The 13,116-nt window shown below is 44.7% G+C and overlaps 1 long non-coding RNA gene across 1 annotated transcript in view; it reads left to right on the top strand.

Annotated features, from left to right (window-relative positions):
• The first annotated feature begins 2,594 nt into the window (after positions 1 to 2,594).
• Positions 2,595 to 13,116, top strand: part of LOC144139106 (uncharacterized) — a 28,042-nt gene continuing 17,520 nt past the window's right edge. Inside the window, exon 1 of the long non-coding RNA XR_013316048.1 lies at positions 2,595 to 2,679. This is a non-coding gene — a long non-coding RNA (uncharacterized LOC144139106). The remainder of the gene's footprint in view (positions 2,680 to 13,116) is intronic.

Raw genomic sequence — 13,116 nt, 5'->3', positions numbered from 1 at the left:
GGCTGAGCGAACAAAAAAAGATTCCGCAACGGTGCCCATACCTGGGTGAGGGTAGGAAACTTGACGTTCGTTTCTGGCGCGACTTGATGAACACCGCTTTTTCGAAGAGTCGGGTGTTAATGACTACCGGACCCTGTTAAATAACGCCATCCTAGCTAGTTTCCTACGGTGGTTCAAGGGAGGAAAAGATGCGCGCGATTTGAGGATCGTGACACGGTTAAATACAGAAAAATCCGAGCGAGTAAATTTAAGTTCACGGTTTTGAATGGCTTCTTTGTTGTCGATCAGGTAACACTCATGTGTTCGGGCAAATCAATGTTTTATAGGCATACAGTTTTCAATGTGCAAGAGCAAGTTTCAGCGTACGCTCCGGATACTCGGGAAATCTGCTGGTGCCTGCGATTACTTTGTTGGCGTTTAGCGTCTGCGATTACCCCAGATAGATTGTTCGTAATATATCCGCCAATAGGGGGTTGTAAGCAAGAACACACCGGAGAGTAGCGCCACTTTGCGGCTCCCTCTCCAACACACGAGATGGTAAATCTGCTGCCACAACTTCAGCGTATAAAAAAACACCCAAACTTTAAAACCTCCTAGGGCCTTCAAATTTTTTAACACAAGGTCTATATTGCCCTTGAGAGTGTTTTGCAAGCAATCTATCGCTTTAGAGGTGAAGCTTCTTTCAGTGTATTAGCTTGAGCTTAGTCTTTGTAAGCTGTCTTTTCCAGATGATGTGTTTCCCAGACAAGTAGGGCCATCAACAGAAGCATAAAGTTGCACAGCAGAGCCCTAACTTTTGCGTTCAAGAAAATCCCGGAAGAATATGTTAAAGTAGCCACTAAAAGACGGCGCCATTACGCCAAGTTTGATTTATTCCTCATAAAAACTTAGTTCACAGTAAGTTGGAAAAAGTACAGAATTCCCGCCTGCTGCCAATGCGTATCCATCAACGACGGGAATGGTGCTTCAGAAAACCGCTGAAACCCTTGATTTACCGGAACTATCCGGACTGGAAGTATATCAAACATTGTTTCTAAGTCGACTCTAACGTTACGCACAACGGCTGTTTTAGTTTCCCACCTTCATAAAGTAGAAGGGCACTAAAATATAGTGCCTGTGTTGCCTTGTTGCCTGTGTTGGTGGAGCTGCTGGGTCTCGATACACATCGTGGTCTCAGCCTTGCCCGCTCTCGTCTCCCGAAGCTACAGTCAAACCCGGCTATAACGAAGCCGGGTAGAGCGAAATATGCTATATATCGAACAAAAATATTTCAGTTACGGAAATACAGGGGAAACATATTCCTTATAACGAAGTTCACATCCGATATATCGAACTCTGCGCGCCTAGAATGGCCGTTCAAACGCATGGTCTCGGAGCGGTGATTGTAATGTGGATTGGCCGCGACCACGGAGCAAGAGCCGCGACTGAGACATTGCGCCTTGCACGGAGCGACGTGACGCCCGACACTTGCCGTAACTGTTTCCGACGCGTGGGACTTTAGGTTTGTGGACAAGGGTCAGGGGCTCCTCGCAAGGGTAAAGGCAGCTTTCCAGGCGTGAATTCCCCTTTCAAGGGTCCGCACTCGACCAGGGGCGCCTGTGCCCATTAAAGAAACCGGTGGGTGACCGGCGGTACCAGGATTCGAACCCAGTACCTCCCGCATACGAGGCGAGTGCTGTACCTCTGAGCCATCGCTGATCGGTCGGCCGGCACACAGGCCGACCGACAACAGGGCAGAAAGGCAAGCAGGCAGCTAGGCAGCCAGTCAGCCAGACAGACAAACAGGCCGGCAGGCAGGCAAGTACGCAGCGTATTTAGCAGGCAGGCACACATTCAGCGTTGAAGCAGGCAGCAAGGCAAACGAGCAAGAAGGCTGGCACATATGCAAGCAAGCAGGCAGGCATTCCAAACCCCTCGCGCTTAGGTAGCCCAAGGAAATTATGGTTAATAAGAAGTTGCTATGACGATAAGGCAGGAAACATCCCCAATGCAGAACAAATGCTATCGTTATCCTGCAGGAACTAACGAATGCATTGACTTTGTAAGTTATGCTTAGAAAAGTAATTCTTGCTTTCTTATTATGGTGTCTTTGGAGCTAAGTCGTAGCTTTGTAATATGAATTTCACGACGTCATCTCTACAGCCTATAAAAATACTCACTAATATTTACTCTCCGCAACTGTGCTGATGACTGCTGTATGCATGCACAAGCTCTAGAATATTCTTTTAGTTTCGCGAAAGCAGGCTACCAACTTTATCTGGATGGCACTCTCGAAAGATTCAAATAAACACCCTCACACACCATGACTTGGGCCTTCTTATACTGCGGGATGATAGAAAGCATCGCTGCGTATGATTCGAAGAACAGCTACTCCTTCAAAACATCAATATCTCAGGGGACATAAATGAACGAATCGGTTCACAAACTGGCAAGCCCTTTGCATGCTGTATAAAATGTCAACTACAGATACAAGCTGTGGTGCTTCATCGACCGGCCTTTCAATATTTTTCTTCCTCGCGAAGGAATATGCCTCAAGGCATTGTTTATTGTGATTTCAGATATATAAGCAGGTGGCCACATTGCTTTTGCGCACCGGAGCACTAAACTCCACGACGAAGACATGACATCGCCCAAGGTTGCGCATTCAGCCATTCTTCTATTATTCGCTCTGCAGATTCTGTAAGTTTTAAGAAACCTAAGGCGGCTTTGGAATTACCTGCACAGGCTTGGCCTGTAGGATAAGCAGACGTATAGACGCGTGCTAACTTCAGAAAAGTTTCTCAATAACAGAATTTTATACGCAATTGCTGGCGCCATTGCACGGACTTGTCATTAGGGGTCTTCGGTGTATCTGATCGCATTGAGTGATGGCCTTCTGGTTGTTTCCGTAAGACATGGTAGATAATAATCTATTGATGGCTGAGTCGGGTGTATTTCCCAGAGTTGATCAGAACCTTAAAAATGGCGTTATGACTTGCCTACTCAACGTACATTTGTTTTACGGTTTGCGCTTCACAAAAAAAAACATTGGGGCTCCTTCTGGCAGCCTAATTTATTTAACATGAGTATAAAGTTATTCCATTCGAGTACACCTGGTTCTCAGTGTTTAATTTCTCTTTAGCATGGGCAATTTCAAAATCGGTAGGAAATGAGGGTCGTGGTGCGGACATAGCCCTTTGGGAGCTCGAGTTGAGGGGGTGGGTGGCAGACTGGGAATAGGTGCGGATATAAAGTAATGAGAACTGGTTTCAGTGTTCTGTCCGAAGCTACAAATTGAGCTCACCCAGTTTAGACATTTATAATCACGCCGACAATCATCAGATTTCGAGTGTTCCTACCGAAAGAAAAATAATAATACAATCAGAAGATTCTCTAGGGGGTTCCCGCGGAATGCGTTTTTGTTTTCACTTAAAAATTTGTAGTTTACTTCGACTTGATTAGTTTTTTTCCTTCTAATTTTCAGTAACTACTTGTCTTCACGGTTCTGCCTTTTTTTGGGGTTTATTCATTTCGGACACAAGCACGGGGTAGTAGTGTAGAAGTTGTTGATCAGTATTACCTGAGGAAACCATAAAGCTGTCGCCTGCAATGCACGTAGGCAGACGTACGTGCGCCGAAGAATTTTCGGTAACTACGATAACTCCCAACATGCAAAGGGTTTGCTTCGTCTGCTTATCTATCTGCCACTTGAATTAGCCAGAAGCATCAGTACTGCGAAAGTGTATATGTATACTCTCCCATGCTCTCGCGCCGTATGCAAAAATATTCCTGCTAGACTGGTGTCTCGAATGACTTCGAACCAAAAGTCATTCGACTGAACTGTGGGGCTTCTAGTACCATTCAGAATCCACCGTGCTCTACCAATACTGAAGGCAGTTGAAAGCTTTAAAAATGTCCCGCCGTGCTACATTGGAGCTACTTCAGTCGAGTTGTGTTTGCATGCAATAATGCAACCATCAAATTTATGAGCTGTCTTCGGAACTAAAAGTTCAGATTGAAACTAGTTTGAAACTAATTTTGTGGTTTTTCTTTAATCTGAATTGAAGCAAGATATTTTTATACTTTACGGGCATGTCTCGGCTGTCTGGCAACTCTGATTATTCACTTGCTCGAACTTATATCTAAAGGATGGAGTTGCTACATCTTAATGTCATTATTTAGGTGAATGAAAAGTAAACAATCTCCCAAAAATAAAAATACTTTTTCTTGTATTACGCAAGCAATTTACCTTTTAGTGCTGTCTTAAGGCAATGTGTGCAAGACTGCATAAAAAGGCATTGGAGAGCCCCAGATGTCTATCGGGATGCCCATTCGGCTAAACGGCCTATTGAGCCGAATGCCATTGAAAAAATGGCTGCGGCTTAGCTCCGCTAACCTTGGATATGCAAAGCAATAGCTCCGCTTAGTCTGGTTGAGTTTTGGTTTCACTCTGTTTTTCTTTGATTTAGCTGTATTGCCGACCACGTTTGAAAGCCGTTCGGTTCAGTGCAACGCACACACAAGTAGGCTCGGCGAACGCGGCGTTCATTCATGGCCAACGAACGGTTTCTCTGTGCCGGACGCGAGACTGGTCACGTTGCCCGAAATGACCCAGCGCCGCATGTATGGGAGGCTGCGGGGGTGGTTGGCTGCCTCGGCCGTAGCGGCGGTGCCGACCGCTGTCGGCACCCGCAGGCGCCAAAAGGTTGCCCGGCGAATCACGCGATGCGCTTCGTGGTGTATGTCGCCAGGGGGCTGTCTCCGGTCAAAAGGTCTTTTCCGCAACTTCCAGGAAATCGCTGGATGAAAGTAGTAAAGCTCTGTTTCAAAACGTTGGGGAGTAGTATGGTATTCTCATTTAGGTAGACTGACATTTGTTCGAATCATTCGAGAGACCAGTGCTGCAGAGGTAAAAACTATTTTTGCAGCGAATACTAGGGGCCTTGCGCTCACCGTTTCGGAATAAAATCACAAAAAGAAAATGCCTCCAAAAGACTTGTGGCTTTATTATTTTGATACATTGTCTTTATCGCCCTAGAAAATCTCTTCCCACCAATGCATTTGCTTTTACAGTTGTAACCAACTTTAGGATCAGGGATGTTATTGGTGGGGGCGGTGGTGCTGGTGGCGGGGGTGCCAGTAATAAAACATTTATTACATGTAGGAGGATGTTCGCGCTTGAAAGCAGCAGAAGCCTTCAGTCCGGGGCGGCTGCGGCGGCTGCTGCCCTGCGCGCCCTGTCCACCAGCTGTCACTGTTCCTTAGCTTCCGAGCTGCACAGCGCCGCACCCACTCCTAAAGGGGTGGCGAGTAATGGGGGCTGCTGATGTGTTGTGGCAAACCCACGTGGTATGGTAAAGTGTTGGAGGTTTGCTGCAGTGTCTGCATGCTGGTGGATATATTGTGGGGTGTATGATATGCAGGAACCAAAGGTCGGGATGTGTGCTAGTCTGTAGTTGCCGCCTGGCGACACCCTCCTCTCGGTGAGCTTCTGGTGTGGTGGTGGGTAGGCGCATTGGCGTAGGCTTGTTTGCTGAAATCTGAATTTTCTACATGGTGTATTTCGCAATGATGCATAGCCTTCTGCAGAGGCCGTGTGCTTACTGCCCCATTTTATACTCCTGTGTAGAGCGGCCGCTTCTGTCTACGTCGTGAATACCCCTGACACTCCCAGCCTCTTTCTTGCTTCTGCCATTTTTTCGCGGATTTAGAGGGGGTGTGCACGTGAAGCAGACATAAGGCGTTCACCGTTGACATACCCTTTCTTCTTGAAGATTTAAATGTGAGCGTCTCACTCCCCGAGTAGACCCCACTGTTGTTCTCCGTGGTAGAAAGGTGTGAGTTTTCTTTTTGCGGGGCCAGCAAGATGCGGACGAGGCACCTGGGAAACAGATTGCCTCATATTGTTCCACTGAGACTAAAACTGTAGTGCTTCCAAACTTTTTTAAGTGAATTAGTTAGTAACCATTCGCAATTCCGAAATATTAAACAAACATACTTTCTTTGGTCCATATTTTCGCACAGTAAAAGGGCACTGGTTTTTGAAGATCCTGCTCGCTAGTAGGTTACTCAGCCAGTGGCGATTGGTAGGGAAGTGACGCAGAGGGGAAGATCAGAGAATAGAAGAAGAACCGCACAAGATGATGCGAAACGTTTGGCTCTAGAGGGGCTGGAGGGAAGGGGGTGAAGCAGGGTGTAGAAGGTAGTGTTGAAGTGAAGACGGAGAACCACTATTGTAATAGCTTGAGTGGAGAGCGCTTAAACTGTGACTAGTAAACAAAGACGAGACAAAGACGAGAAGAAATACAAAACAGGACATAGTGCAACTAAAAACTGATTTATTTAGAGCAGATTGATCGTCCTGTTTTGTAGTCTTTCTCGTCCTTGTTTAGAAGTCAAAGTTTTAGCGCTCTCAAGCTATGGAGCGCGAACTAGCCCCTGAATATGCCCTCTTAACTATTGTAATGATGTATCAGTACAGTTTGAAGAAAATAAGGGAACTGGGAAGGAGAATCAATAGTGGTGGGAGACTGGAACAGGGAGAAGGAAAGCATTAGAGGAGTACAGAGGTTGAAGGAAAACAGATGGAGTAGAACAAAGGAAGGGAAGAAAAGAAACTAAAATAAATACTTATCCTGGGTTAGAATAAGGTAAAATAAAAGAAGAGGAGGAGAGGAAAAAGTGAAGTGGAAGCTGACGAGGGGATAATGACAACCGCAAAATGTAGGGTGACGGATACAGGAGGAAGGAGAGGAAGGGGAATTGGAAGTGGCGATCAGAATGAGAGAAGAGTAGACGCCTTAGGATGGGGGAGAGATGATGGCAGAGGTGAAAGAGTGAGACGGAAACAGTTGACACTGTTCGAACAAGTGGCGCTTTCGAGTTACACCGAATGCTATGGTGGTGTGTGTTTTTTATCTGTTAAGCGGGATTCACACGACGGAGAAACCCCCTCTTTCTGGCTCGCGGGACCCGCTCACGTGACTGGTTTTAGGCTCCGCCCCTCGGTGGGGATCGCCCGCGGATGCTCCAGGAAAGAAAATGCCTCCGCATGTTTTCGCTCGGTGGCGGTGGCCCTCGGCGGGAAATGGAACCTGTTCTCGGCGCTGTCGTCCGCTAGTCACTCCGCGTAGCTCCACACGTGTGGATTTGCCGCCAAGCCGGATAATCCGGTCACGTGCTGCTGACATAACATATCCGTCCGCCTCCACGCGCCTCATCCTCCTTCGTGTGAATCCCGCTTTACAAATAATGCGTAGACAGCAGCTGGCGGGAACGGAACAGCGGACCACAGGCAGTGGAGGCTGGCCGAAGCAGAGTAATGACGAACGTGGTTTTTCCTTGTCGCTTCAGGATTTCGGTGGCCCAAACGGTGGTTCCGCGTAGAAAGCCGGTGTAGTGTGGTAGCTCCCCACAGCGCACTTATTTATCAAGAGATTTCTGAGGATTTTTTAGGATATAGAGAAAGTTATATTGGAATGGGTGCCTACAGCGATGGAGAAGGTTGCAGAGATAGGGATAATAGAGGTATAAATAGCTATAGTAGCCGAGAAGTTCTATACAGATCGGAAAATGATAGGTGTTACATTAGGGACAAGAAGAGAGCTGTGTGGGTCAGGAAACAAACGCGTGCTACGGCATATTAGTAGAAATTCAGAAGAAATGGGTGTGACCAGGGCATGTAATACGAAGGCAACGAAACAGTTAGTCATTAAGGGTAACAGAGTGAATCTCTAGAGAAGGCAAGTGTGGAAGCGGGCACAAGAAAGTTTTATGGGCAGAGAAGATCAAGAAATTTGCGGGAATAAATTGGTCGCAGTTACCACAGGAGCGGGATAATTGAAGATCTATTGAAGAGGCCTTTGCCCTGCAGAGGGCGTAGATGGGCTGCTGCAGCTGATGCTGCTGCTGCTGCTGCTGATGATGTTGATAATGATTAAGGCACCCAATAATGCGATAAAGAGGACCAAATTACTAGCGGGTTAAATGCAGAGGAAACGCAATGAAACATAAACAGGCAAAGGCACGAAAGTCAGCAATGATGCGCAAAAGCCAAATACATAAACACCCGTAAGGTATAGATTCCCATTGTGCGCGATAAAATCCAATATTCAAGCATAGAGGAAGAAAATGAAATTGTAGAAGAAGTTCGGAATGCATTTATAAAAAAGCACGTGCTTCGATGACAGTTTTTATGTAATAACAAGTGCATGGAAATCTCGAAAGATAATAGTGTACTATTATAGGTGACGTATTTGGAAATTGGATGGTCAGATGACAACGTAAAGAGAGTTGCTCTAAAGTGCTCTGAAACTTCAAGTCTTACATATTAGGTAATTGAGTTTCTCGGGGAAATTTGAATTAATATTTGGATGCCCGTTACATGAGAAGGGCAGGCCTCCAAAAAGCAGGTTCACATTCAACGAAAACTAAAACAGGGATGCACTTTGAGCACTTTATACTAAAAGACAGGGTTAGAAAAGAAACTGAGGAAGGGCAGGGTTCAACTTCACCACATCTGACAAACCACGTCTTCCAGGAATTTTATAGCGACGACATTGTTGTTGTAGCAAATAACCACACAGATATGCAACCGCTTACAAATATTCTGGTCCAGGGAACCACCTACTTCGGGTTAGATTTTCGTAGTACAAAACAAGTAATGATTTGAGTGACTACTGCTTATATGCAGCGTGAATGAAAAGTATCGGAATAAAGAGTATCGGTGAATATACATATCTCAGACCGTAGATAAACATAGAAGGAAAAGTACTTGAGAATTTTTGAGGCCCAACTACGAATACAGGAAAGTGAATCACAGGTATATTTAAGCGTAGATTTCAATGGGGGTATAACAAATACGAAGTATTGAGAGCTATCTCAAAAGGAGCAGTTTTTCAGGGTCTATCAAATCCGAATGCACTACTGTAACATCAGACGCACTAGCATGCCTAGACGTCAACCACAGAACGCCAGGCCGTCTGCTTGAGGCACGCACAATAAAAGATATAACGGAACAGTGCTTAAACACATAATCTGTTCGCCGACTTATGTTCAAAAGGTCGTCTAATATATAGTGTGAAGAGAGATTGATAGCCATGCATCGACGTAAATGCAGCCGTGAAGTTTTTTGTGTACCTACTGTGGTAGTACCCGGCGATATACGGGTGGGCTACTACACAAATGAATCTAAAGGGCATAACACCTGTTTAAATATTCTGTATCATAATTAGGTAGTTGAGGTGAAGTTGTGCACATTTAAGAACTCCAGCGTGCTGTCTAGGCATGGGCTCCTACCGGAGGAGCGTGGTAATAGGAGAATGCTGGAAATTATGTTTTATTGAGGCCCTGCCGAAACAAGTTGTACCAAGATGTAGCGCTGAAACAAATACTTAAAGATGGTAAGTGTTATCTCAGTAGGTATGAACAATACTTATCCCTTACAGTTCTATGGCAAGTACAATAGGCTGGTACGAGAAGTCGTGTGCTTGCAATAACTCTCAAAAGGTGACAAGTGCTTTGTGAACGTGGGAAATTTGATCTGAATTCCACATCGAGGGATGTGTAAGATAAAAAAATCCCAATCGCGTCTTTAAAAATAGCTACATCGTCTTTAAAAATAGAATACACTGATGCACTGCATGTATCGCCCCTCCCCAAATTTCACATTAAGGCATATGGCCCTTTTTTGATCAACTGTATGGGCAGAATTCGCAAGCACAAACGAATTGGATATACCTAGGTACTGTTTAGTTGCTAAGTAGTTTGTTAAAATAGGTCATTTTCCAAATCTTGATTGTTCTGGTTACTTGGGTCTCATGGAAATATCTTCTAAAACCGTGGTTAGATACCTGCATGATATACCCATTTCAACAAAAACCAGTTCAATAACTCAAGTGGCCTGCGACAAAAAAAATAAATTATTGTTATGCTATTTCAGCGTTTTTCGTTCTGTGAAGAAAGTAATTTTTTCAAACTTTCAGCAATGTTCAGCTCCTAGACTATATTCAGCATGTGTTCACGAAATGTGAAGCCGTTTGCATGAGCAGGCTGGCTAGGCGTTGATATCACATTTGAGGCCTTTCAGGCGTATGAAGCATATCATTTAAAAAATTTTTCACCCTTTTATCGGCGTCTAAAAGCGCAATCCTTCAAATCGATTTTGTGATGTTGTATTACTGACACTTAAAAAAACACATTGAATAACATATCAGTGACAAATTTATTGGCAGATTTTTCAGAGAACCCATTTTGTTCCAAAATTTGGAATCGGCCAAATAGTGATGGTTAGGGAAAAGCCGTAAAACTACTTTTTATATATTCGTAAATGCTACACATATCAGAAAAAGCAGTAGGATATGTGAAGAGGTGAGCTATATAATGACATAATTACGAAAACACAATTTTCCTTGTTCTTTAATGATGAGTACAACTTCGGAAAAACTCCGCGATGTGAGCCCTACGTCATAACACAAATGTGAAACCCATGGCCACACCTTTTCCAGTACAAAAAGATTAACCACAATTAGCAGAATTTTTACGGCAGAAGTACATGGTATCTTATTAGCAGTACAGCACATTACACAAACCAGGACAGAACGCTCCATTATCTTTACAGACTCACTAAGTGTGGTACCAGCCTCACATTGCTTCAAACCAACAAAAACATCGTCCTCAAGCATTTATTCAACGTCTGCTGATCACTCAAAAATAAAAAATAATTGTTTGCTGGGTTTCTGGTCACATTGGCATTCAGGGGAACGAAAATGCTGACCTGAATGCCACTGTGGCTGCTCTCCCCAGCAGCATAGATATACCGTGTGTTTCCTTCCTCGACGTGGAGCCACTGGTACGAACAGCTTCGCGTAAATCTTTGCTGAAAACATGAGATACAAACAAAGAACATACTCTACACTATAAAGCTGCGCGCATGTAGACACATAACAGACAAACAGAGACAGACACAAGGAAGTAGCCTTAGCCAGGCTACGTATGGGCCACACATACCTAACACATTCACACTTGCTCACTGGGTCTTCGAGACCCCTGTAAGGCAGCTGTGGAGCGGGTCTATCCGTAGTTCACATACAAATCACATGCAAGGCACTCCAGACCAAACGACACAAACACTTTCCAGAGACCTGCAGGCGACTAATTCCACTCCACCCACCGCACTTCTTAGGCGATGAACCAATGTTTTCTGTCAAACGGGTTTTCAAGTAATTATCAGGAGTTAAATTTCTGAATCTCTAATGGTATCATGCATAACCAAAACCTGGCCCTCTACACAAGCCATCTCCATTGTGTTTATCTGTTTTTACGTCTATTAAAATGCAACCATCATCATCAATGTACAGCAGAAATTTTGCCTCTAGCCGTAGCGATTTCAGATTGGCGTTGATGAATCAGTGAGTGAGTGAGTGATTAGTGAGTGAGTTAATGGGGGAGTGAGTGAGTGAGTGAGTGAGTGAGTGAGTGAGTGAGTGAGTGAGTGAGTGAGTGAGTGAGTGAGTGAGTGAGTGAGTAAGTGAGTGAGTGAGTGAGTGAGTGAGTGAGTGAGTGAGTGAGTGAGTGAGTGAGTGAGTGAGTGAGTGAGTGAGTCAGTCAGTCAGTCAGTAAGTCAGTAAGTCAGTAAGTCAGTCAGTCAGTCAGTCAGTCACTCAGTCAGTCAGTCAGTCAGTCAGTCAGTCAGTCAGTCAGTCAGTCAGTCAGTCAGTCAGTCAGTCAGTCGGGCGCTTCTCTTTATAGGTTTAGAATAGAAAGAGTGGAGATGCAGTGGGTAAAAAAAAACTACCAGGCTGCTAACGATGCACATTATAATCAGATTAGAATCAAAGGCAGCTATGGTAACCAAAAGAGCTTGGTAGGCGCCAACGAATAAATTACGTTGCAAACTGGAATAAAAAATATCTGCAGAGATACAGAAGGGAGTGAAAATGCGATAAAGCTGTTTTAGCCTGAACAGCTCCGAGAAAAGCCTTATTCAATTCCGGTACTTTTCGGCAAAAAGGGCATAAATGTGACAAAATACGGCCCTTAGTCTTCGCGGGCAACCGCTCATCTTCATGTGGAGTAACTTTTGCACAGTGTGCGCCGTGGCCACAACTTCGGTGTAAGTGTTCGTTCTTGCCGAGCTATACAAGGTAACGGGAAGCTGAGACGCATCATTTATTCTCATTGCTGCGTCCTTAATTCCCTTTAATGGCGCCGTCGATGCCATTTCGCGGACGTGTGTGTGAAAAGTTTTAGATTTCCAAAACACAAGTCATTGCAATCAGCAGGTCCTTTTCATAGTGCCACAATAGAAAATATGCATATTGATTATAAGAAAACCGCTAATTGAGCAGTCGGTAATGGCAGAAATTGTCGAAGCGCAATGGACACACTTTTCTCGGTGAGGTGAATCAACACACTGCGCTGCATAGAATTCGGAAGAGGTAATAACGGCCAATGAATGATTTCAATCACCTCACGAATTAGGAAAATAGTAGGAAAAATAACAAACCTTGATTCCTATGCGTGATTTATTGTATATATATATATATACATATATGTTTACCAGATGCGAAAAACTCAATAGTTGCTGATAACAATAACTAAAATTTAAAATTCCTCGCTGCAGCTACACGTTTTGAAGTTAAATTTTACACTGGGTGCATTATTTCCTTTTGAACCAAATTTATTAAAGTCCTGCAATTGGTGTGCGTTGGTGAGATCGATTCCGGTGGTAAAGTAACTCTCTGTGCCACCAAAGTTTGACTTCTGGTAACAGGTCGGCGATATGCTAATCCACTGCCGCCGTGTCGACATAATCAGGTTCTGGCATAGGTGTATGCGGCGCGGCATTTCTTTAGCGTGGCGACTTTCTCGGCGCGCAGCATCACTGTACAATACTGGTTGTTCAGGTGCAGAACACGCATAAGGAAGGTCTGGCCCGTCTTCGACATCCAACTGTAGGGCAGAGAAATGCTTGTCGGAACGGCGAATGTGTATGTGTTGACTGCTTGGAGCCAGTGTTTTTGACGGCGACGTAACGTCGCGATAGGCTTTTGCATGTCCGTGGATGTAGGTGATGTGGTGTGCTGATCATTACTTTTGCAGAGGCCACACTCGTAAGACAATTGGCTCTCAGCCATT

Source organism: Haemaphysalis longicornis, unplaced genomic scaffold (genome assembly GCF_048455015.1).
Source record: "Haemaphysalis longicornis isolate Haplotype H1 unplaced genomic scaffold, Haemaphysalis longicornis Haplotype H1 scaffold_5, whole genome shotgun sequence".
NCBI lineage: Eukaryota > Metazoa > Arthropoda > Arachnida > Ixodida > Ixodidae > Haemaphysalis > Haemaphysalis longicornis.
The sequence above is the reverse complement of the archived record's forward strand: the minus strand, read 5'-3'. Positions and strand labels throughout refer to the sequence as shown.